Source organism: Adiantum capillus-veneris, chromosome 20, assembly GCF_014529385.1.
Source record: "Adiantum capillus-veneris isolate H3 chromosome 20, ASM1452938v2, whole genome shotgun sequence".
NCBI lineage: Eukaryota > Viridiplantae > Streptophyta > Polypodiopsida > Polypodiales > Pteridaceae > Adiantum > Adiantum capillus-veneris.
In genome coordinates this window covers 27,826,525-27,849,352 of record NC_140950.1, presented here as the reverse complement: position 1 = coordinate 27,849,352, position 22,828 = coordinate 27,826,525, and the positions used below count along the sequence as shown (strand labels likewise).

The 22,828-nt window shown below is 44.9% G+C and overlaps 1 protein-coding gene across 1 annotated transcript in view; it reads left to right on the top strand.

The window, feature by feature from the left end:
- LOC147432278 (PH, RCC1 and FYVE domains-containing protein 1-like) overlaps positions 1-22,828 on the top strand; it is a 77,723-nt gene that overhangs the window by 1,782 nt on the left and 53,113 nt on the right. The window lies entirely within an intron of this gene.

Genomic DNA, 22,828 nt, shown 5'->3' with positions numbered 1-22,828 from the left:
TCTTATTCAAGAGGGAAATGGCATAACCAATTTACTACACTTGGGTGATAGAAAGGTTATACCATTTTTCTCTTTTATTAGCGCGCACACACACACACACACACACACACACACACACACACACACCCGAGAAGAAGAGAGTTTTAACGTCATAGGAACTATCCCAAGAGGCCTTAAAGATCTTGTCAATGAGGAGTTGAACTCAAGACCTGTTATTCAAGAGGGAAATGGCATAACCAATCTACCACACTTGAGAGAGAGAGAGAGAGAGAGAGAGAGAGAGAGAGAGAGAGAGAGAGAGAGGTTATTCGAGTTCCCTCTTATTCTCTCTCTCTCTCTCACACACACACACACACACACACACACACACGAGAAGAGTGGTTTTATATAACACACACACACACACACACACACAGAGAGAGAGAGAGAGAGAGAGAGAGAGAGAGAGAGAGAGAGAGAGAGAGAGTTGTACTTGCCACAATTGATGATGTGGCAGCCCTATCGTCTACTGCAGGAAACGCTGCCCCTAGGTCTGAAAACGGCGTTTCAGCGTTTCTTGTGCTTGGAGGCGTTTTTGCCCAGTTCGAAGCGTGAGGAGACAAATACTTTAGGAAGGTCTTGCCACGTTACCAAGTCCAATTGCCACGTCATTTTAAAATTCTAATCATACCTCATAATAGCTTGAGAAATACAAATCAAAACGTGAGAGGCAAATTGATAGAGCGTTGAGATATTATGAGAGAGTGAGAGTTTTTGTGCAAGTTTTGGGAGGTGGAAGCTTTATGCAGCAAGAGTAGGCATCAACAAAGTGGGATTGTTATTGCTTCCAACTGCTTGAAGGTTCTGTTGAAGAGGAAATGGACGTGGAAGCTGATCAGCATTCTCCTTTCCCCCCTCTCTCTCTCTCTACACATCTCTCTCTCTCTGTCTCTCTCCCCCTCTCTCTCTCATTCTCCCTCTACAAGGAAATAAAAGGAACTATCATTCCTGCTAAATAGCGCACATTTAAACAAGGAAAGAAGTAAAGATTTGTGGAATAGTAAAATCTAGATCTTCATTGTTTCTATTCTGCTGCACGTGACAACTCTTTAAGAACTTCTTGACCTTTTTCTTACCCTTCGCGTGCTCTTTATTATCTGGCTTTAATCCCGGTGCGTCGTTAACAAAAGTCAACGATTCTGATAGTAGTGCATAACCATCTTGGGGATGGCTCATGTGCCACGCATGCTCGTGGACTTGTGCTTTCGGCAATAACTCTATAGCTTCTTAGGCAAGCCGCAACAGTAGCGCTCGATTGCCTCCTTAAGAGGGACCATTTGAAAAGAAGCCACTAATAGAAAAATGTCAAAACCTTCTGGTTGTGAGTTCAAAGAGTGTTGATCTCATTCATCCTTGAGTGGTTCCAAGCTATGAGAACCTTTGCTTTGTATGTAGGCTTCAATGAGAGAAAAGAAAATCTGTTTTTATCCCACCCAAGTATGGGGTGTTTGCCCATGTAAGAGTAAGGTTGACCACTGTCGCTATGCACTTCCCCTCAGAAAAGAAGTAGACCCCTCTTCAGAAAAAAGTAGCTTTTTGAGCTTTGGAAGCTTTTGTAAAGTTGCCTCCTAAAAAAGTTGTATCAAAGGTTGTTTGTACGTGCACATGGCTCTGTGTGCCACATGGACATGCTTCATGGACTCCTAGATAGGAGTGTTTAGAATTCTAGGAGAATTAGTACCCACAATTTTGTGAGCCTCTATGTACGACCTGCATGTCCATGAAAGTCCATTAGATTAGGTTTTTCAGTTTTTGAACCCCCTTGCATAAATGAATTGTACAAGCGTTTTGACAGATGTTATTACACTTAGTTTTAGGTTAGAGGAATCCAACGAGCCATTGCTCGTGTCAATCGGATTCTCGGGTAGGTAGATGTGTGACAGTTTCACCCAGAAACTTGGCATGGACAAGCTTATTAATAAATCATTTCAAATGTTCTATTTTTTAACTTTATCTTTCAAATTTTCCCTACCTAAGTCTTAAAAAGTTCATAAGCAGTTTTTTGCTCTATATAAGGAGTAGCTCAGCTTGCGTTTTCCATTAGATCAGCTAGCTCCAGCCAAGACCCCAGCGTTTTTGCAAAAACAGCCCCAATGTTTTGCAAAGCACGTGCACGCTTTTGCCCCCAGAGTGTAGAAGCCTCGGATTTGCTAACGCTCATCTCTTTGTTGTAGCCCGGACGTTCGTCAGCACATTGAGCCTCTGCTTGGCCATACTCTCACCTCATCGAGGGCTCCCATTGCTGTCCATTATTGACTCCATCATCATTTGCGTTTTCAGCCCTTCATTCCTCTCACATCGGGAGTGCAATTCAGCCCTAAATATACCCCTTGGTGGCCAACTGCAACCCCATATTGAGACGGATCCAAAGGTGCATTAAATCAGCCTCGAAGGTGCTTCATTTTGAAGAGTTACTGCGGCAACATTCTCTATTCGAGTCAGCGGAGTTTGCATTGAGGTATTACATGTCCGTACATTCCATTTATGCAATTAAATCCATTTATTCAATCAAAAGCAAATACCACATCGACAAACATTGGTTGGGACCCCATCGGGTGTCATTCCTTTTCTCTCTCTACTCTGCCTCTCTCTCTCTCTCTCTCTCCAAGGAATAAAAGAAACCATTATTCATGCTAAGTAGCACACATTCAAGCAAGGAAAGAAGTAAAGATTTGTGCAAGTGTAAAATTTAGATCTTATTACCATTCCAATTTCTCGGTTGTGTTTTGTAGCGTTTCTGTGATACTCCTCTCTCTTGGAAGAGTAGGTCTGCCATAGTGTGTGGAACTGTGTGCCTTGAGCGTTGGAAAATAGCAACCAATTGTATATTGGGTGTTGCATGCGAGGTGCGTGGACGAGGGGGTAGATAGTGTCTCGAAGATAAGTCTGCGATCTTCCTTAAACCAAGAGTAGAAATCCTTGCATGGTCAAGACTCGTAGCGATATGAAGACCTCTGCCCATTCAAAAGGTGAGTAAGTCCTCCCCCTACCCCTCCTTCCTTTCCACCCAGTCCCATGGATTCCATGATGCGGATGATGATGGAGATGATTATAAACATATGGAAGGGGAAGAGCGAGAGGAATGTTGATTGGTGGCCGAACCCGAGGCTCGTAGACGGGAGTTCGAGGTAGACACCGAGGCTCATAAGCGGGAGAGGGTAGTCATGCGTGATCTCATCACATCTCTGGCAGCTCGATCCCATACCCATCCTTGGAGTTGGGTTATGAAAATCTTGCCAAGACCATCACGAAGGCGACCAATGCTATTTGAACGATCAACGAACCAATTCCCGAGAAGATTACGTTCAGTAAGCCACCCAGTCCCATGGATTTCATAATGCAGATGATGATAAATGTATAGAAGGGGTAGAGCGAGAGGATTGTTGATTGGTGGCCAAACCCGAGGCTCGTAGGCGAGAGTGCGAGGTAGACACCGAGGCTCATAAGAGGGTGTCACAAGATGGGCACCACGTGCCAATAGAAAAGAACAAACTGAACATACTTTTAGCACTTCAATAACAATTGAACTGAAAGAGAGAGAGCACACGCAACATGGAGTGGCGGAATTCTACCCCAGAGAGTATTGGGTCCAAACCTTGGCGCCCCTTCCGGTATTTCTTTATATTGCATCAACACAATACAAGTCGATACTCCACGCTCTGCACCTTCTCCTAGAAGAGTGCTAGAGAATGAGCCCTAGCCTCATACTTAAAGCATAGTCACAGGGGACGAAGGGGACGGACCCTAGGGACGGGGGATGCCCATTTTCGGGACGGGGACGGATGGGGACGGACGGAAAAAGAGCTGCCAAGTGGGAACGCAGGCAAAACGTCCGGGGGACGGCAGGGGATGGGAGGGGACTTTTTTTAAAATTTGAAAACCTGATCATTTCTAGAGGCTAGTTTCTCTCCAATAGCCATATATTTGAACTTCGAAGCACCCCAATGGCTATAAAAGCCATCCTTTGGGTCCTCATTTCTCGATGTTTTATTAGCACATTTGCGTCTATATGACTCATGTTCTTTGGTCTATTTAGTGTAAATTTGTCGTCAAAGTGATGCTCTATGTGTGTGGCATGTGTATAGGTCAAAAAATGCCAAAAAAACTCTATTTTTTTTTTTTGCCGTCCAAACCCCTGTCCCCGTTTCCTGACTTTTGCCGTCCCGTTCCCGACCCCGACCCGCCGTCCCATGTAACTATGACTTAAAGGCCCTTGGCCATTAAAAGCAGTTACAATGAAAAGCTTCAAACTTAAAAGCATCTGGTCCAAAAGCACATGCCCAAAAGCTGCCAGTGTGATTTATGGAATTCCGTACAATTGCCAGGTCAGCAGTGCAAATCGGGGAAATCCGTACAGGTTGCCATGTTAGCAAGCCAGTGCTAAATCCGGGCTGTTCATGCAGGTCTGCCACGTCAGTAGGTGGCTGCATGTCTGTTTATGTGTGTGATATGGTCCTGCTTCATTTCTGCTGCTTCTGGTTCTTTACTTAGTGTTTAGGCCCCTCAGTCAAGATCTGCATAGTGGCTCCGTTCTTCAGTGGCTTGACACGTCAACAGTTTGTGACATCCCCCCTACTTGAAAGAAAGTAATCGTCCGCGATTACAACATATCTGCAAAACAACTCAAGTAGCGCAAAAATTTCCGAGGGACAATCAGTTTGCCCTTTTTTTGTCAAGGAGTTGGCTTCTCCTGTTGGCTCTTTTGATCAAGGAGTTGGCTTCTCCTTTCGTCAGATCGGAACTCTTGATATTCCGGTGTAGTAAAATTAGCCATCACACCTAAACCGTACTGATCTTCCACGGGTGTCTTGATGCACTAAAATTACGTACCCAGGCAATCTCATCTAATTAGGAATATTCAGTAGTTGGTACATTACAATGCAACACAAATGCTCACATATGCATGTTACAAGACACAATAAACAGCACCGCTAAGCACTCCCTGAGACAAAGGGTCTGTGATATTAAGCTACTCAACGACTACCTCGTCACTCTCCTCGCAAATAACCTAAAAAGGTCCGGGCCATGAGCTCAGAGGATTGTACAACCAAACGCTCCCCAGACCGCAGTCGGGGAGTGACGACTACCTCGTCACTCTCCTCGCAAATAATCTAAAAAGGTCCGGGCCATGAGCTCAGAGGATTGTACAACCAAACGCTCCCCAGACCGCAGCCGGCATCGCTTGGAGGTTCAAGCATACAACGAAACGCTCCCCTACAACGGATCGCTTCCCAAACATCGACTTGCGTCGTTCTGAGGTTTTCAAGCATACAACGAAACACTCCCAAGGCATCGTCCTGCGTCGTTCTGAGGTTCAAACAATACCAAAACAATATTTCTCACTTCTCCACCTTGGAGTAAAATCACTATCAATGAAACCAGTTTTAAAGCCAGAGTCAAACAATTCAAATCGGCACCAAGACATGTTTAAAACAGATACCATTCACTTCAAACAAATTTCAAACAGAATCACATGGGTTCCGGCGGAGAATCTGATAGAGATAACACCTTTTAGTGGGAAGGCGAAAAAAAGGTTGAAATCCAGCATGGGAAGTGAAGAAAAGAATGAAGAATTGGGTAAACTTTCTATGGGGAAGTTTGCCAGAGCGGAGTACAAATGTCAACTGTAGGTTGACACGTATACGATGTATGAAAAGATCAATGAAGTACTCCTAGAACCCGAAATATGTGAAGGATCTGAAGACTTAGCCGGATTCCGATGGATGAGATTCTGGTGAGGTGGCGACAGGCCATTGATTCTCCTCTCAGGTCGGGAAGAAAGCTGAAAGGATAGACGAGTGCAAAAAAGCGAAAGTTGTACTCGCTGAAAGAGCTGGGCTGAGCTCTTGAAAAGAAGATGAACTAGATAGTGAAAGGCTTGAAGCACTCTCGGAAAAAGAGGAAATCGGTGGATTTACCCGGTTATTTGGGCTGGAAGTCGAGTTTTAAGGTGACAAGCAGATCCAAGAAGCGTTTTTGTTTCAAGGATGACAATATGACTTAGATTTTTCTTCGTCTTCAGAGAGTTCCGACAGTTCCTCGTTCTCTAGTTCTAGAGAGGATGAGAAAAGGCAGAAGAAGCGGGGAAAGAGCAAGAAAAGAAGGTTTCTAAAAAAGTCTAGCAGGCATGGGAGGCCATCTAGCAGTGTGGAGGAGGAGAGCTTGTCCTCTTTTGATAGTGAACAGATGAGCAAGAAGACCAAGGAGTTCAAGGAAGGTGGTCAGGCCGTCAGGTTTGAGACGTTTTTAGGCTATTAGGACACCCATCGAGCCCTTGAGTTTGTACAATAGTCTAATGTCACCTTCTCTAGAGGTTGGTTCACGGAACACTCCAAGGTGCGAATGGCGGCATCTTACTTAAAAGGAAATGCACAGACATGATGGTCTACTTTGTTGTTATGCAGAGAAGCACTTTCGACGTAGTTAAAATTCAAAAAAATTTTCACGTCAACTTGGATATCAAACGAATATGAAAGAGATGTCATCAGAGCTTGACATCACTTGAGAATGACTAAGAAAGATACGTTGGATGACTATTGCCAGATGTTTGGGATACTTATTTGCCAGTGTCTTCGTTTTCGAAGATTACTTTGAGAGACCAGATTGAGTGGTTTTGTTGTGGCTTGTCAAAAGAGATTCGAGAGTATTGTCTAAAGCAGAAATCTGACTCAGTTCAGAGACTTATGGGACATGCTAAGCAAGGATTTGGAATGCATGCCAGCTCATTGACTTATCCTACGGACATGATAGTATCCACCTCAATAGGGCAAGAGTCTGCCAGTGAAGAGAATGAATTAGGGGAACGGATGATGGCTCATAATAGGATTCTAGAGCAGTAAGAGAATCAAATGGTAGCGCATCCAAGGATTCTGACGAACTAAGGGAACCAGATGCAAGTTCATCAGAAGATTCCGGAGAAGAAAGGGGCTCAGATGATAGTGCGTCTTAGGGTTCTCATGATTGAGATCGACGTGGGTCCCAAGGCACAAGGAAAGGGAATCAGCTGGTAGATCAGAGATTTCAGATTGAGGTGCCAAAGATAGGGAGGCCAAAAGGGCTATCAATAGGTCAAAGGGCATGAGAAAAGATCAGAAAGGTAAGTTAGGTCCATCAGATAATTTGGTCAAGGGTACTTTTTGGCCCTCGATGCAAAGTGGATGGAGGAGGAGAGCTTCGCAAATTCTCTTTAGAGAGAGTTGTACCTTGAAGCTTTTGGGCTATTAGCAGTGTCTATGCCAAAAGTTACCAATGAATGAGCAAGGTTGAATTTGGTGTGGTGCGGAGTCCGGATTGCACAAGAGAAGAGCCACTCTACTCCTTTGTCATAGATTGTCTAGATGGAATAAAGTCACTAATTTCCCTTTGAGATTTTAGGGTATCGACGAGCTGACAGTATTTGTAGAATGACTTTATGAATTGTGTGCATTGAATTAGAAACTTCCTTGATTGAACTGAAAACATGTGCTCTTTGTTAGAGACATGTAGAGAAAGATGAAATGTATGCAACATCTTGTTTGATGAATGAGTTGAACTTAGTGCATCTAGACATCTGGTAGAGATCGGTGAGATTTGGATGTGATGCCTAAGTGAATGAAATTCTAGTACATCAAGATGTCCATCTGGATGAGGTGATTGGATACTGTTGCGAGTGCATCAAGAGTTCCAGAAGGATGAGATGGCTACACAATGATCTGGGTGCATCAAGAGTCTTGGACGGAATGAGATGGCTATATTGAATGATTGAAATGCGAAGTGTTCAGTGTGAACTAAGTGTGTGATTTGTGGGGATGGTCATGGGCATGGTTTGCTTGATTGAAATGTGAAATGAAAGGATATGAATCTGATAGTCACAAGATTTAATAGATCAAGACATCCGTAAAAAGATCAATGTGGTTTGGATGTGATTGCTAAATGGTTACAATGATCAGGATTTGTCTTTGAGATTCTTGACAGAAACGTGATTGATTAGTGACTGATGTCTTTGTAGAAGTGCTGGATTGGTGGAGTCTGGTGCATGAGTACATAGAGTCAGTGTCTACTGAAGAAAGGCACATGCGCACTGCACTTGCGCCAACAATCTAGTGTTAGTCTTAGCTAAGGACCTAGCCTGGCACCTTTGTGAGCCTCTAGCAGGACGTGCATGTCTAGGCCCCGGTCATAGTTGCATACCCTCTCTTGCACAGTTAATACAGTCAATCAGCATCTATGCATTTTACTGCATGTGAACCACCTCTTAGCATTGCATTTATTAAAGCGACTTTTCATCTTCCAAATCATGGGCTGATTTAGGAGGCTGCTCGACCGAGCATTTGGCACCTATATTTGAAGCCCCTTGGGCGCTAGAGAAGGCAAAAGAGGCAGGGAACGAGTATTACCACAACACCCCGCAGCACCAAGCACCAAGCACCCAACGTTTCCAGCCCTTCTCATCAGCGTTTTCAGCCCTTTAGCACCAACGTTTTCAGCATGGAGTGTCACAAAGTGATGACGTGGCGGACAGCAGAAACCCTAATTTTTGCCAGAAACCCTAAAATTCCTGTAAACCCTAATTTCAGCCAAAAACCCTAATTTTCGGAAATCACGGAGGTTGAAATTTATTTTTTTTTTTGTGGAAAATGATGAGCAACGCAAATTTCGCTTTTTCTCTACTTAAATGAGAAAGAGAGAGAGAATGCTTTTGCTTTCATGTTTTGACTCTCTGCGAGAGAGAGAGAGAGCAATTGCTTTTGATTTGAAGCTTTTGGGCATCCCTTGTAACCTTTAAATTAGTGGTGAGGGCCTCACTTCTCAGGGCATCTGGACGCAGAGTCTGAGAGTGAAACCCTAACCGCTCTTTTGTACTTTGATGATTGATTAATATAAAAAGAAATACCGAAAGGGGCGCCAGTCTTTGGGGCCAATATCTCTAGGCACGGAACTTCGCCGGGCCAGTGCAAATCTATTGTGATCTGTGAATTGTTTTGAAGTGGTTATTTGGTGCTGTCGCGGTTGATTCTTGACTTGGAGTGTCCAAGTCTGTTACAGTGGTATCAGAGCACAGCCGATTTTTCTTCTACGGGAAATCCGATCCCCGAATTTTTTTTTTCCGTGGCACCTATGGCTTCAGGCAATGATCAGTCGACTCCCTCTGCATTTGGAGATGCGAGCAGGGATCACAAGGAAGATTCCGGCAGAGAGTACGGCCCGCCTTGGCCTACTTAGGCGGAGCGGTGAGAGATAGAGCGTCGCCAGTTGATCGGCGATGCAACAAAGATGATGCTCAATTTTGCCAAGGACCCGAAGATGGCAAAATATATGAACCAGACCTCTTTGGAAGAGGTACAGATGGAGTGGCAGAGAACCACAACACCACTCCCGAAACCCGCTCTCAAGAAACCTTCTGCCTCCAAGAAATATACGGAGAAGGAACTGGAGAACGTGGTTGGTGCACGGATTGCTCAGCTTTTTGACACGCAAAAGAAAGCCAAAAAGCACGGCAAACAGCAGAAGAAAGGCACTGACTTCCCGGGATATTTGGGTCGTCGGTCGACATTTGACAAGGCAGAGAAATTGAAGAAGTGCGTCAAGTTTGAAGACCTACCCAGTTCTTCTTCTTCTTCTTCTGACAGTTCTTCTAGCAGCTCAGATTCGAGCAAAGAAGACAGAAAAGGTAAAAAGCGAAGCAAGAAGCAACGCTTTGGAAAGGGCAAGAGAAAGGCAAAGAAGGCTAAATCTCGCCCAAAGACTGACAGTTCTACTGAGGACTCGTCTACAGACAGCTCAGATTCCGATGACGGAAAGTTTTATTGCGAACAAGAAGAATTTTTACAAAGCCAACCAGTATGACTTTCTCGAAGATAAAAGCAAGAAAGTCCGAGAGTTTAAGGAAGGTGGCCACTTGATCAAGTTTGATACTTTTCAGGATACTCAGATGCTTCGAAGGCTTTGTCTTTTATACAACAATTTGACATCGCTTTCGCGGGAGGACGCTATTCAGAGCACTCCAAGATTCGGAGAGCTGCCTCTTACTTTAAGGGGAATGCTCGTACTTGGTGGTCCACGCTTCTATTAAGCAAGACTGTGCCAGTTACATGGCTGAAATTCAAGAGGCTTTTTATTTCTTCTTGGTTGACTCAAGAGTTGGAGCGAGATATACGAGCTGCTTAGAACCATCTCCGGATGACCAAGAGCGATACAGTGAATTCTTATTGTGAAAGATTCTGGAGCTCTTTTCTACCCGCCTCTTCATTCAAGAAGATCTCGTTCAGAGAACAGATTGAGCGGTTTACCTTGGGTCTACCTACAGAGACCCGAAATCACTGCTTGGAACAATAGTCAGCTTCTGTTCAGGAGTTGATGAGTCATGCGAAGCGGGGCTTTGCCATTCACTCTGGCAGTCTGACCCACCCCACAGATGAGGCCATGACACAACGAGCCGAACAGACTTCTGGGAATGAAAGTAGAATGAAAAAGAGCAACCCAGAGAAAAAAAAAAGGATGCACGACCCAAGCTTACTACTGAGGAGAGAGCTCGCTTCATCAGAGAGGGGAAGTGCTTTGGATGCGGATTACATTGACATATTTCCGCAAAGTGCCCTGAGAAGGCACAAAAAGAACAGAATGATAAAGACGACGACAGGTCTGAGAGTTCGAGAGCAGCTGAGGAATGTGGCAGAAAAGGCAGATAGAAAAGCAAAACTGGTACCACATGGCGTGGCACATGGCGTGGGACCTGCACCGAATCTAATGAATGAAAGTACAAACTTTGCTGCTTTCGGGGCAAAGTGAAGGATCAGGAAGCTCTTTTGAAGGAGCCAAGGCCAACTTCTTTTCACTTGGAATTGGCGGCTCGATTTGGAACTACGCCCGACAGACTGACGCCACAGGCGGAGGTAGTTCGACTGGCACCCGGATGGGATGTTGCCATTACACCGAGCATTGGCAAACTTCGCTTGCAATGACAGGGGTGTTCAGGGCACGCGAGTGACGTTCTACTCGGGATCCCTTGGTACCACAAGAACTACGCCGTGGTTGACTACCGAGCCGAGAAAGCGACTTTGATAAATGAAGGGCTTAGAGATTGTACTTGATGAACTTCAGTTTTCTTACTCATTCTTTTGGGAGAACTGAACGATGGATAAAGGTTGAATATGTTTTGACCTGAAGAAAAAAACGCTAAGATTTTTTTCTCCACGCTCATGCCGATTGCTTTTGAGAGGGCTTGAAGATCATACCATTGATCTGATATCTGGAAGCATGCCACCGAATCGGCCACCTTATCGTGTGAGCTGAGTACAAAATGAAAAGATTATGAACCCAGTGAAAGACCTCTTGGAAAAGGGTCTTGTCCAGCCTAGTACTTCACCGTATTGCTCTCCAGTGTTGTTGGTTTTGAAGAAAGACGGATCTTGGAGAATGTGCATCGATTCTAGCACTCTCAACGAAATCACCATCAAGAACAGATTTCCGATTCCTAGGATCGATGATATACTCGACAGGTTACAGGGATCCTCGTGCTTTAACAGGATTGACTTGAAGAGTGGATATCATCAGATCAGGATAGTGCCAGGAGATGTCTACAAGACAGCTTTTTGGACGACTTTTGGGTTATTTGAGTTTTTGGTGATGCCTTTTGGCTTAACCAATGCTCCTGCGACATTTAACCGGATGATGGATAGGATTTTTCGAGAGTACAGGCTATTTGTTGGCACTTTCTTTGACGACATCATTGTTTTCTCGAAGAATGAGGCAGAACACAGAGATCATCTGCTTCAAGTCTTTCAGGCATTACGAGATCACACGCTAGTGATTAATGCAAAAAAAAAAAGTGAATATTTCCTACCAGAGATACACTTTTTGGGACACATTGTGTTAGCAGCAGGAGTGCAAATGGACCCGGCCAAGATAGAGACTATCCGTGATTGGCCCGATTTGAGGAATGTCCATGAAGTTAGAAGCTTCTTGGGACTGTGTTCGTAATACAGGCTGTTCATACGAAAGTTTGCAGAGGTTGCTTCCCCTTTGCATACCTTGACACAGAAAGGAGTACCTTTTTCGTGGGGACCCACAGAGGTGACTGCCTTTCGGACATTGAAAGAGAAATTGACTACGGGACCTATTTTGACTTTGCCGGACTTGCAGAAGTCATTTGAAGTATATTGTGATGCTTGTGGTCGTAGTCTGGGTGCGGTCTTGATGCAAGAAGGCCATGTCATAGCTTACGAGAGCCGTTTGTTCTCTAGGCCGGAGATGATAGCACAGATCTATGGGAAAGAGCTTTTGGCGGTTGTCCACGCTCTTACTCAGTGGCGGCATTACCTACTCGGAGCGGATTTTACAGACCATCAGAGTTTGCGCTACTTCTTGTCACAGAAGCATCTTTCGGAAAAGCAGATGCGGTGGGTGAACATCTTGTCACAGTTCCACTTCCAGATTGTCCATGTGCAGGGACAAAAGAATGTGGTGGCAGATGCTTTGTCTCGAAAACCGTTGGTTCTGGTTATTTCCGCGATACATCATAGGAGCTTCGAGGATATGGTCGATCAGTGTGCCACAGATACAAATTTTGCAGATATTTTCACACGGATACGAGATGGGGAGACAGTAGCTGGATACTCCCTTCGGGAAGGCTACTTGATGAAAAAGACTATGTTGTGCGTTACACAGCCGTTGAGGGAAAAGGTTATGATTGATTGCCACTGTCCACCTTTTACTGGTCACCGCGGCATTGCTACCACCATGAAAGGGGTAGAGAGAGATTTCTTTATGGCGGAGATTGAAGAAGGATGTGGAAGAGTTTGTGCGCAGTTGCTTGGTATGCCAGAAGGTCAAGTTTGACAGGCATAAGGCACAGGGATTGTTACAGCCTTTACCCATACCCACCCGCCCCTGGGAAAATATTGAAATGGATTTCATTTTTTTTGATCTCCCGAGAATACAGAATGATCACGATGATTTTCCGATTACATGGCACGTTTGAGACGATTGTCTTCGACAGAGACCCCAGATTTATGAGTTTGTTTTGGAAGGCAATTTGGGAGAACATTGGCACGCGGTTGCAGTTCTCGTCATCGTTCCACTTGCAGACTGACGGGCAATTTGAGATTGCCAATTCAGTGATTTTAGATTTATTGAAGTCTTGTATCTCGGATAAGAAGACTCAATGGGAAAAGAACTTACCTTTGGTGGAATTTGCCTACAATAACACGATACACTCTTCGACGGGGAAGACGCCATGTGAGATTGTTGAAACTGCTGCGAAGGTTCCATCCTTCCTGAGCACGAAAGATTAGAATTTGAAGCGGATGAATATTCGCGAGACTTGGATACGGCTTTTGCCAAGGTTCGCGAGACTTTGCAGGAGTCTCAAGAACGACAGGAAAAGGCAGCGGATCGCCATCGTCGCGATTGGAAACTGAAGGAGGATGATTGGGTGCTCTTACTTTTGAGAAGGCACGCCTGCGAAAGAAAAAGGGAAAGGAGAGGCTTTTTCCAAAGCTTAGTATGTGATACTACGGACCTTTCCAGATCACTGACAAGATAAATGATGTCTCCTTCCGATTGGAACTGCCAGATACTTGGAGGATTCATAATGCATTGCATGTGAGTCTCTTGAAACCTGTTAAGGGTGATGTGCCTGATGATGGGGAGCCTGATGAGCAACCCAAAGTGGAAGAAAACGAGGAGATCCTTGTTCCTGAACAGATTTTGGCACATAATGATACGAAGAAAGGTAAAGTCCGAAGGCGGGTTCTTGGTTAAGTTCAAGAACTTTCCTGCATTTGATGCGAAGTGGATGGAGGAGGAGGACCTAGCAGATACTCCTCGGATTGTGAAACTTTACCTCGATGTTTTGGTTTAGCATAGTCTACTCCAAACGGAACCTAGAATTCAGCTTGGCCGGAGATCTGGTGCAGTGGGATGCACAAAAGGGGAGTCACTCCGCTCCCTTGTCAACAGATGCCTCGATTTTGATACTAAAGTCACTGATGTCTCTTTGAGCTTCAGGGATACTGAGAGCTGACAGTATTCTACTGGATGACTTTATGAAATGGAATTCCTGATTATGATACTGATTTGTTCTTGACTTCTTGTGAGTGCAGGAACTGATAGCCGAAATGACTGCAGCATTTTGGACTGATTGATCTCGAATAGACATGGTTGCAATAAGGGTTAGTCAATCGGACATCGTTGAGGTCCCGATTGGACCTAGATGTGATTGCTAGCTACATTGCCGATAAATCATGGTCTAAGATCCAAATGAATGTTGAATGTCATGTGATGTCTGGTGATGTCCTGTGATGTGACTGTCGATTTTGTACATGTGCTAGATGTGTGTTCCTAGTACGTAGGTACTAACAGTCAGTGTCTGCTAAGACGGTTTATGGCTTTTGTCAGTTTTGCAGGCGTAATCGTGGTCGATTACAATGCTTTCAAGAGGGGGGTATGTCACAAAGTGATGACGTGGCGGACAACAGAAACCCTAATTTCTGCCAAAAACCCTAAAATTCTTGCAAATCCTAATTTCTGCCAAAAACCCTAATTTCCGGAAATCGCGGAGGCTAAAATTTATTTGTTTATTTTTTATTTTTTGGAAAATGATGAGCGACCCAAATTTCGCTTTTTCTCTACTTAAATGAGAAAGAGAGAGAATGCTTTTGCTTGCATGTTTTGACTCTCTGTGAGAGAGAGAGAGAGCAATTGCTTTTGATTTGAAGCTTTTGGGGCTCTGCATTTGGGCATCCCTTGTAACCTTTAAATTAGTGGTGAGGGCCTCACTTCTCAGGGCATCTGGACGCAGAGTCTGAGAGTGAAACCCTAACCGCTCTTTTGTACTTTGATGATTGATTAATATAAAAAGAAATACCGAAAGGGGCGCCAGTCTTTGGGGCCAATATCTCTAGGCACGGAACTCCGCCGGGCCAATGCAAATCTATTGTGATCTGTGAATTGTTTTGAAGTGGTTATTTGGTGCTGTCGCGGTTGATTCTTGACTTGGAGTGTCCAAGTCTGTTACATGGAGCATCTCAGGAGTCAGAATTGAGCGAGCAGTCCAGCGTTTTCAGTATGCAGATTTCAGCCTCTTCATCGCCAGCTAGTTGCAGATTAGAGCCGTCAGTCCCTAGCATTTTCAGCATTCAGCCATAACCTCGTCGTCGTCACCGTACCAAGCACCAGTAGTTACCAAGTACGCAATATTGAGCACCAAGTACCCGCATTACCTAGCACTTAGTCTCTCAAGTACCTAGCATCTACCGTAGTACCCCTCAGCATCCTAGCAGTACCAAGCATCTACATCAAGTACCCATTAGCATCTCAACATTTAGCATCCTTGTATCAACATTGTGCAAGTGTCACGTGACACATCCAACCCTATGTGTCCGTGGACAAGCTACAACATGACAAGGGTTCGGTTCAGTCCAGTAAGTCTAGCTTAGAAAGTGTTCTGGCACTTTTGTGAGTCTGTTCGTAGACCGTGCATGCCCAGGCACTTAGAGTAGATGCATATCCTCTGGTTGCACACAGCATGATCATCAACATTACCATCAGAATCCATTAGGAGCATTTTCTAGGGCATAGAACCTATTTTTGGCATTTTTCTCTTATTATTTTAAGTGACTTTTGTTGGGAACTAGGTAGGGCAAATTTGCTAAGAGAATATATAAGCAAACCTAGCGCTAGTACAATTGGGCAGAAGAGGAGAAAGTGCACTAGGCAATTCACTTGCAACAAGCTTCTCTCCCCCCCTCTCAAGCAAGAACCACCCCCCTCAAGCCTGGCGTATTTCAACGACTCCAGCGTTTTCAGCCCACACACCTGGCGTTTTTCAGCATCCACTTTTCTCGCCAGCAGCCACTCAGTAGCGCCTGCAATACTCAGCCAATTCAGCGTTTTCAACAACTTGCAGGCTCAGCGTTTTCCCAGCCATAACATCCAACGTTTTTGGCTTGGAACACCTGCAAATTCAGCGAACAGAAGGCACCAGAACCAGCATTTTAAAGCAGCAAATTCAGCGAATAAAAGGCAGCAGATCCAGCGTTTTTAATACAGCAGATCAGCGTTTTATTAACAGCATACACAACAGCAGGCAGTAGATTCCGCAGTCGTCGTTGTCACCGTCATCTCCGCACCTTGCATCATAGCTTCACGAGTTTGCATCAACATCTTGTACCGGTTTGTGCAATCAATAGCATAGACTTCTCTTGCCATCGAGAGAAGGGCCTTCGGAGGAGGGTTTGACAACTTGTTGGTGTCGTATTGTTCTCTCTCTATCTCTCAATCTCAACACCTTCATGCACAGTGTCTATTCACTTTGTTTGTGATCACTTGCACTCTCTCATTAAGGAAACGGAAGGCTCTCCCTTCCGTAAGCAAAAAGGAACCTTGAGCACGATCGGATCACTCATCTTGAGAAAGAACATCATTCATTTCGGCTGCACTTTACATTGGTATTAGAGCTTTGGCAGTGTTCTGTATCACTCAAGGAAAGAACCACAATTATATTTTTTTGCTTGTTGCGGTCGCACGTAACCCAAGTTCTCTTGGGCGTGTCGATTCCTAATCGTGTTTTTGAAGAGTGACAAGAAACCCAAGAAAGAAGGGCTTGTCCAGCCTCCCCTTGTGCCTCTTTTCACTCATTGAGAGCGGACTGTGTACTTAGCGGCCGGCCAATCGACGCGAGGTGGCAAAAAGCAACCTTGGTGTGAGCGCAAGGCCGCCAAGGGGTGTGCCTGCGGAAAAGAGCAGAACTCGGGTGAAGAGAAGATCCTTCTCTAACACAAATTGCAAGCGAAAGAAGAACCTCAAGAACTCAAGAACCAACCAACCTCAAGACCCCCAAAAACCTCAAGACCCTCGAGAACCCAAGACCCACAAGAACCCAAGTTCCTCATGAACTTAAGAACCAAAGATTTTAGTGTATGGTCATCACCCGAAGTGGAATGGATACTTTGCATGGAGGTGATGGGCATGACAGTAGCGAAGAAGAATCTCACCACCAAGGAGGTTTTTCTGACCCTCCTCCTTTCCCATCTACGCCACGGGTTGTACCAAATCTTGTGGAGATTTTGGTCAAGTCGATGATGGACATGATGGCACAACAACAAGAAGCGAATGGCATTGCGATGGCTCAACAAGAAGCGCAACGCGTTACCTTGGAGCGTGAGCGCCAAGAACGACAGGTAGCCTCCGAGGAACGGTTGATTCGCGAGCGTGAACAAGCATGCTTGGCGGACAAGGAACGAAAAGAAAGAAAAGCAGAAAGAAAGGCAGCTTTGGAGCGTGAGCGCGATGATGCGCGCTTGGCAGCGGCCGAAGAAAGACGAGCGGCCTTGGAGGCAGATCGTGAGGCACAGAGAGAACTAGCATGCAAGAATTGGTTCAACAGGTTTTAGCCTCGAATTCCGAGCCAACTAAAGATGTTGGTAGTTCATCAAGTGGTGCAAGCCGAGATTCGGACGCCAATTACCCAGTTACAGAGAAGTTGACTTTCAATAAGTATGATGGTAAGATGGATGCTACAGTTATTCATTCTTGGTTGTATCAATTTAATGCTTATTTTGCGACAACTAAGAAGACAGGCAATAGCAAGGTTTTGACGGCAGCCATGTACCTTGTCGGTGATGCCATTAATTGGTACCACGCATGGCAAGAGGCATAGTTGGCCGTGCACCTAGAGGAAGCCGATGAAGACGTGCCCCTTTCCTTCGATTGGGCCGACTTCTAAGACAAGCTCAAGGCGCGGTTTATGCCACCCCAGTACCTCGCACGATTGAAGGACGATTGGTGTCACAAGACGGGCACCACGTGCCAATAGAAAAGAACAGACTGAACAGACTTCAATAAAAACAGAACTAAGAGAGAGACGACACGCAACACGGAGTGGCGGAATCCCACCCCAAAGACTATTGACCCCAAACCTTGGCACCCCTTTCGGTATTTCTTTATATTGCATCAACACAGTACAAGCCGTTACTCCAGACTCTGCACCTTCTCGAGGAAGCATGCCAGAGAATGAGCCCTAACATTCTAACCTCATATTTAAAGGCCCTTGGCCTGAAAAGCACTCAGTGAAAAGCCTTCAAAACTCAAAAGCTCCTGGTCCAAAAGCAAAGCCAAAAGCTGCCAGCGTAATCTACGAAATCCCCTACAGCCTGCCACGTCATTAGCCAGCGCAAAATGCGGAAATCCGTACAGCCTGCCACGTCATTATGCCAGCGCAATTTTCAAAAATCTGCCACGTCATCAACAACTACACAATTTTCAGAAACCTGTTGCTGCTTCTGCTTCTGCTTTTGCTAGGGTTTAGGCTCCTCGACTGGTATCTCCGTTCTTCAGTAGGTCGACATGTCAGCAGTTTGTTATATCTCTCCTTCTTGAAAGAGAGTAATCGTCCGCGATTACAACATATCTGCAAAACAACTCAAGTTAGCTCCAATTTTTTTTTTCAGAGGGTCATTCCGAGGGACAATCAGTTTGCTCTTTTTGTTAAGGCGTTAGCTTCTTCTTTCGGCTCTTTTGATCAAGGAGTTAGCTTCTCCTTTTTGTTGTTTTGATCAAGGAGTTAGCTTCTCCTTTCGTCCAGATCGGAACTCCTTTCGGCCAGATCGGAACTCTTGATGTTCCGGTGTAGTAAAATTAGCCATCACACCCAGACCGTACTGATCTTCCACTGGTGTCTTGATGCACTAAAATTACATACCCAGGCAATCTCATCCAATCATGAATATTCAGTAGTTGGCACATCACAATGCAACACAAATGCTCACATACGCATGTTACAAGATATAGAAACTCAAAGCCGTCGATGAACACTCCTCCCGCATAACCTAACAAAGGTCCGGCCCGGGAGATATTCAACGACTCCCTCATCAGTCCTCCCGCATAACCTAAAAAGGTCCGGGCCGAGAGATATAGAGGCCTTTTACAACCAAACATCCCCCCAGACCGCAGCTTGCGTCGTTTGGAGGTGCTGAGAGAAACCACTGCTCAGACTTCTTAATACTCCTCCCGCATAACCATCCAGGTCCGGGCCGGGAGTCACAACAACAATTATTTTACAACCATACAACCAAACGCTCCCCAGGCATCGACTTGCGCCGTTCGGAGGTTCTCTAGCATACAAGAGAACGCTCCCCAGGCATCGGCTTGCGTCGTTTCGAGGTTCAAACAATACCAAAGCAATATTTCTCACTTCTCCACCCGGGAGTAAAATCACCAATCATTGAAACCAGGATTAAAACTAGAGTCAAACAATTCAAATCGGCATCAAGACAAGTTTAGAACAGATAGCATCCATTTCAAACAAATTCCAAAAAGGATCACCAAACAAGTTCTTAAACAGATTCTCAAACAAAATTCAAACTTAAAAAAACAATCTCGACATCAACCGAGCTCGAAAAGTCGACTGACTTTCCATCCTGAAACCTGCACCAAAAATTAGGGTTAGGTTCCTTCCATGAGGTCGTATCGGAGTACAGCATTGTCCATCAGCTCTTGGACATAGTGTTCTCTTTGGCGGTGATGGTAGTCCCAAGGTAGCAATCGCACTGGATCTCCAAGGTCATCTGCTCGTGAAAAGACAATCTACTGAGAGATGTCGAGAAATTTCAAGTTATAATCTGCTAGGGTTTCCATGACAAGCATTTCAGGCTACCCCACTCTGCCAGAAGTTGCACTTCGAAGGAAGATATCAGAAACCATATAACTTCGGGCAAAATTTTTCTTGAAAGCTTGCCAAGTACTTGGAGTATGCTGCGTGGTAGCTATCAACATCTGCATGGTATTGTCTCTGAGAAAAACAGCAGCTCGAAACAATCTTGGATCCTTCTTTTGCAAGTGAATTGTGATCTTAATGGCTTATGCCCTGTAAGACATGAGCGGTGAAGATGGGAGCGCGCCCGATGCGCGATGAAGTAAGGGTGGGAGTAGCTAATTAGCTCGGGTTGGAGGGCCAAGATACCTCAAATAAAATCTGTCTCCTCTTTTGTAGGACCGATATGCTTTCGGAAAAGCACACGCCTGATGCTCTGATACCATTGCCACAAGACGGGCACCACGTGCCAATAGAAAAGAGCAAACTGAACAGACTTCAATAAAAACAGAACTAAGAGAGAGAGATGACACGTGACACGGAGTGGCGGAATTCCACCTACATATCAAGTTTGATGTGTAGGTCCTTGATCCAATCGGTCTCAGCAAGGCGGTAGCAATTGCTCTCGCACAGGAGATGAAGCACAATAAGGGAAAACCTAAGGAGAACAAGACTTCTCAAGGAACCTCTCAGACTTCTCAGAACCGGCAGAATGGTAAGAACGGTAAGAGTGGAACGGTAACTCTTCTAGCCCATCTTCCTCTAATTCTTCGGAAAAGAACTTTCAAAATGAATCTAAGGGTAAAGCTAAAGCACCTGCAAAACCTAAGCTCACTCTGGATGAAAAAGTTGCACAAGGAATTATAGGAGGATACATCACGGCTGAAGAACAAGTGATTTGTGCTAAGGAAGATAGATGTTATCAATGTCATGTCAAGGGTCACATTAAGAAGGCTTGTTCTAAGACAGCCCCACCTAAAGAACCAAAAGCACCCACAACAACCACAAGCACTTCAATGAACCAAGCTGAATCTTCTTATGTTTCTTACACACACATTGATGAGTCTCTCATGAAGTGTTATGGTCATGTTAAGAGTCAGCGCTTTATCATATTGTTTGATCTAAGCAGTATGCATGATGTGATTAGTGCCTCTCTTGTTGAGAGAGCCCGCCTAGAGGTTAGTCAGAAATCTCCTCTCGAGGTTTTTGGCTTCGCTCCCAATATGGACTCTCTCATCATGAAAGAGTGCCTTGATGTGTTGTTTACAGTTCAACAGGCTGCTTTTTGTAGGAAATTTCTCGTGTCTCCTCTTTTAAGATGTGATATGCTTTTGGACATTAGATGGTTTCGTGAGCATAAACCTCTCATTGATTGGGAGGCCAACACTCTCACATTAAATGCAAAGACTGGTCTGCATTCTTTGCCTCTCATTTCTCATGTGCAGGTAAAGCGCGAATTACAACGAGGAGCACAAGCGGCATTCATCTATGCTGCTCCAGTTTCCCAGAGCATTCAGACTCCAGACAAGTATTTAGATTGTGTACCAAGTTTAAGCATCTCTTTTTGTAGGATGATCTTCCACCCAGTCTCCCACCCGAGTGGCCGGAGGACCATCACATCGAGCTTATGGAGGGGGCACAGCCTGTCAGTAAGGCTTCCTACCGTTTGAACAAGACACAGGAGGAAGAGTTAGAGCGGCAACTCACGGAGCTGGTGGCTCGAGGATTTATACGTCCGAGTGTAAGTCCTTTTGCTGCTCCTATTTTGTTTGTCCGTAAGAAAGATGGCTCATCTCGTTTGTGTGTTGATTACAAGGCATTGAACAAGATGACCGTCAAGAACAAGAATCTGATGCCTCGCATTGAGTATATCCTTGATAGGCTTAATGGAGCAAAGGTTTTCAGCAAGGTCGATCTCATGAGTGGATACCATATTCAAAGGCGACATCTTCAAAACCGCTTTTCGCACCGAGCGAGGGCAATGGGAGTATGTTGTTATGCCTTTTGGATTGACAGGTGCCGTGGGTACATTTAATCGTCTCATGGTAGGCCGTTTTTGCGATATGGTTGGTGTATGTGTGTTCATCTTTCTTGATGATATTCTCATTTTTTCTGCATCGTTGGAACAACATGAAAAGGATGTCGAAAGGGTACTAACCCGTTTGGATGAGTGTCAGTTGTACATTGCAGCTAAGAAATCTGAGTTTTTTCTCAGTGAAGTTACTTATCTGGGTTTTATCATTTCTGCAGAAGGTGTCAAGCTAGACCCCGCGAAGGTGGAACAGGTACGTAATTGGGAATTGCCCAAAACTGCATATGATGTGCGTTTTTTTCTTGGTTTATGTCAAGCATATAGTTCGCACATAGAGAATTTTGCACGCATTGCCGCACCTATGACTGATGTTTTGAAAGGGGTAAAGACCCGTCGTCAGCGCATAGACTTGCCCGAAGCAGCCATTGAGGCTTTCGCAGCTCTCAAGGTTGCGGTGATAGAAGCACTGTGTCTTATCCTTTGAGGTATGGACGGATTCGAGCAATGATGTCATCGGTGCTGTGCTTCAGCAGCATGGTCGTCCTGTAGCTTTCCTTAGCCGAAAGCTCAATAGTGCAGAAAAGAACTATTCAGTTTATGATAAAGAACTTTTGTTTGATCAAAATCCATCAGGAGCATTTTCTAGCGCATTAAACCTATTTTCAATTATTATTTTAAGTGACTTTTGTTGGGAATTAGGTAGGGCAAATTTGCTAAGAGAATATATAAGCAAACCTAGCGCTAGTACAATTGGGCAGAAGAGGAGAAAGTGCACTAGGCGATTCACTTGCAGTAGCAGGCTTCTCTCTCCCCATCTCAAGCAAGAACCACCCCCTTTAAGCCTTGCATTTTTCAACAACCCCAGCGTTTTCAGCCCACACACCTGGCGTTTTTTAGCATCCACTTTTCTCGCCAGCAACCACTCAGTAGCGCCTGCAATACTCAGCCAATTCAGTGTTTTCAACAACCTGCAGGCTCAGCGTTTTCCCAGCCATAACATCCAACGTTTTTAGCCTGGAACACCTGCAAATTCAGCGAACAGAAGGCACCAGAACTAGCGTTTTAAAACAGCAAATTCAGCGAATAAAAGGCAGCAAATCCATCAGCGTTTTAAAACGCTGATCTGCGTTTTAAAACAGCAGATCAGCGTTTTATTAACAACATACACAACAACAGGCAATAGATTC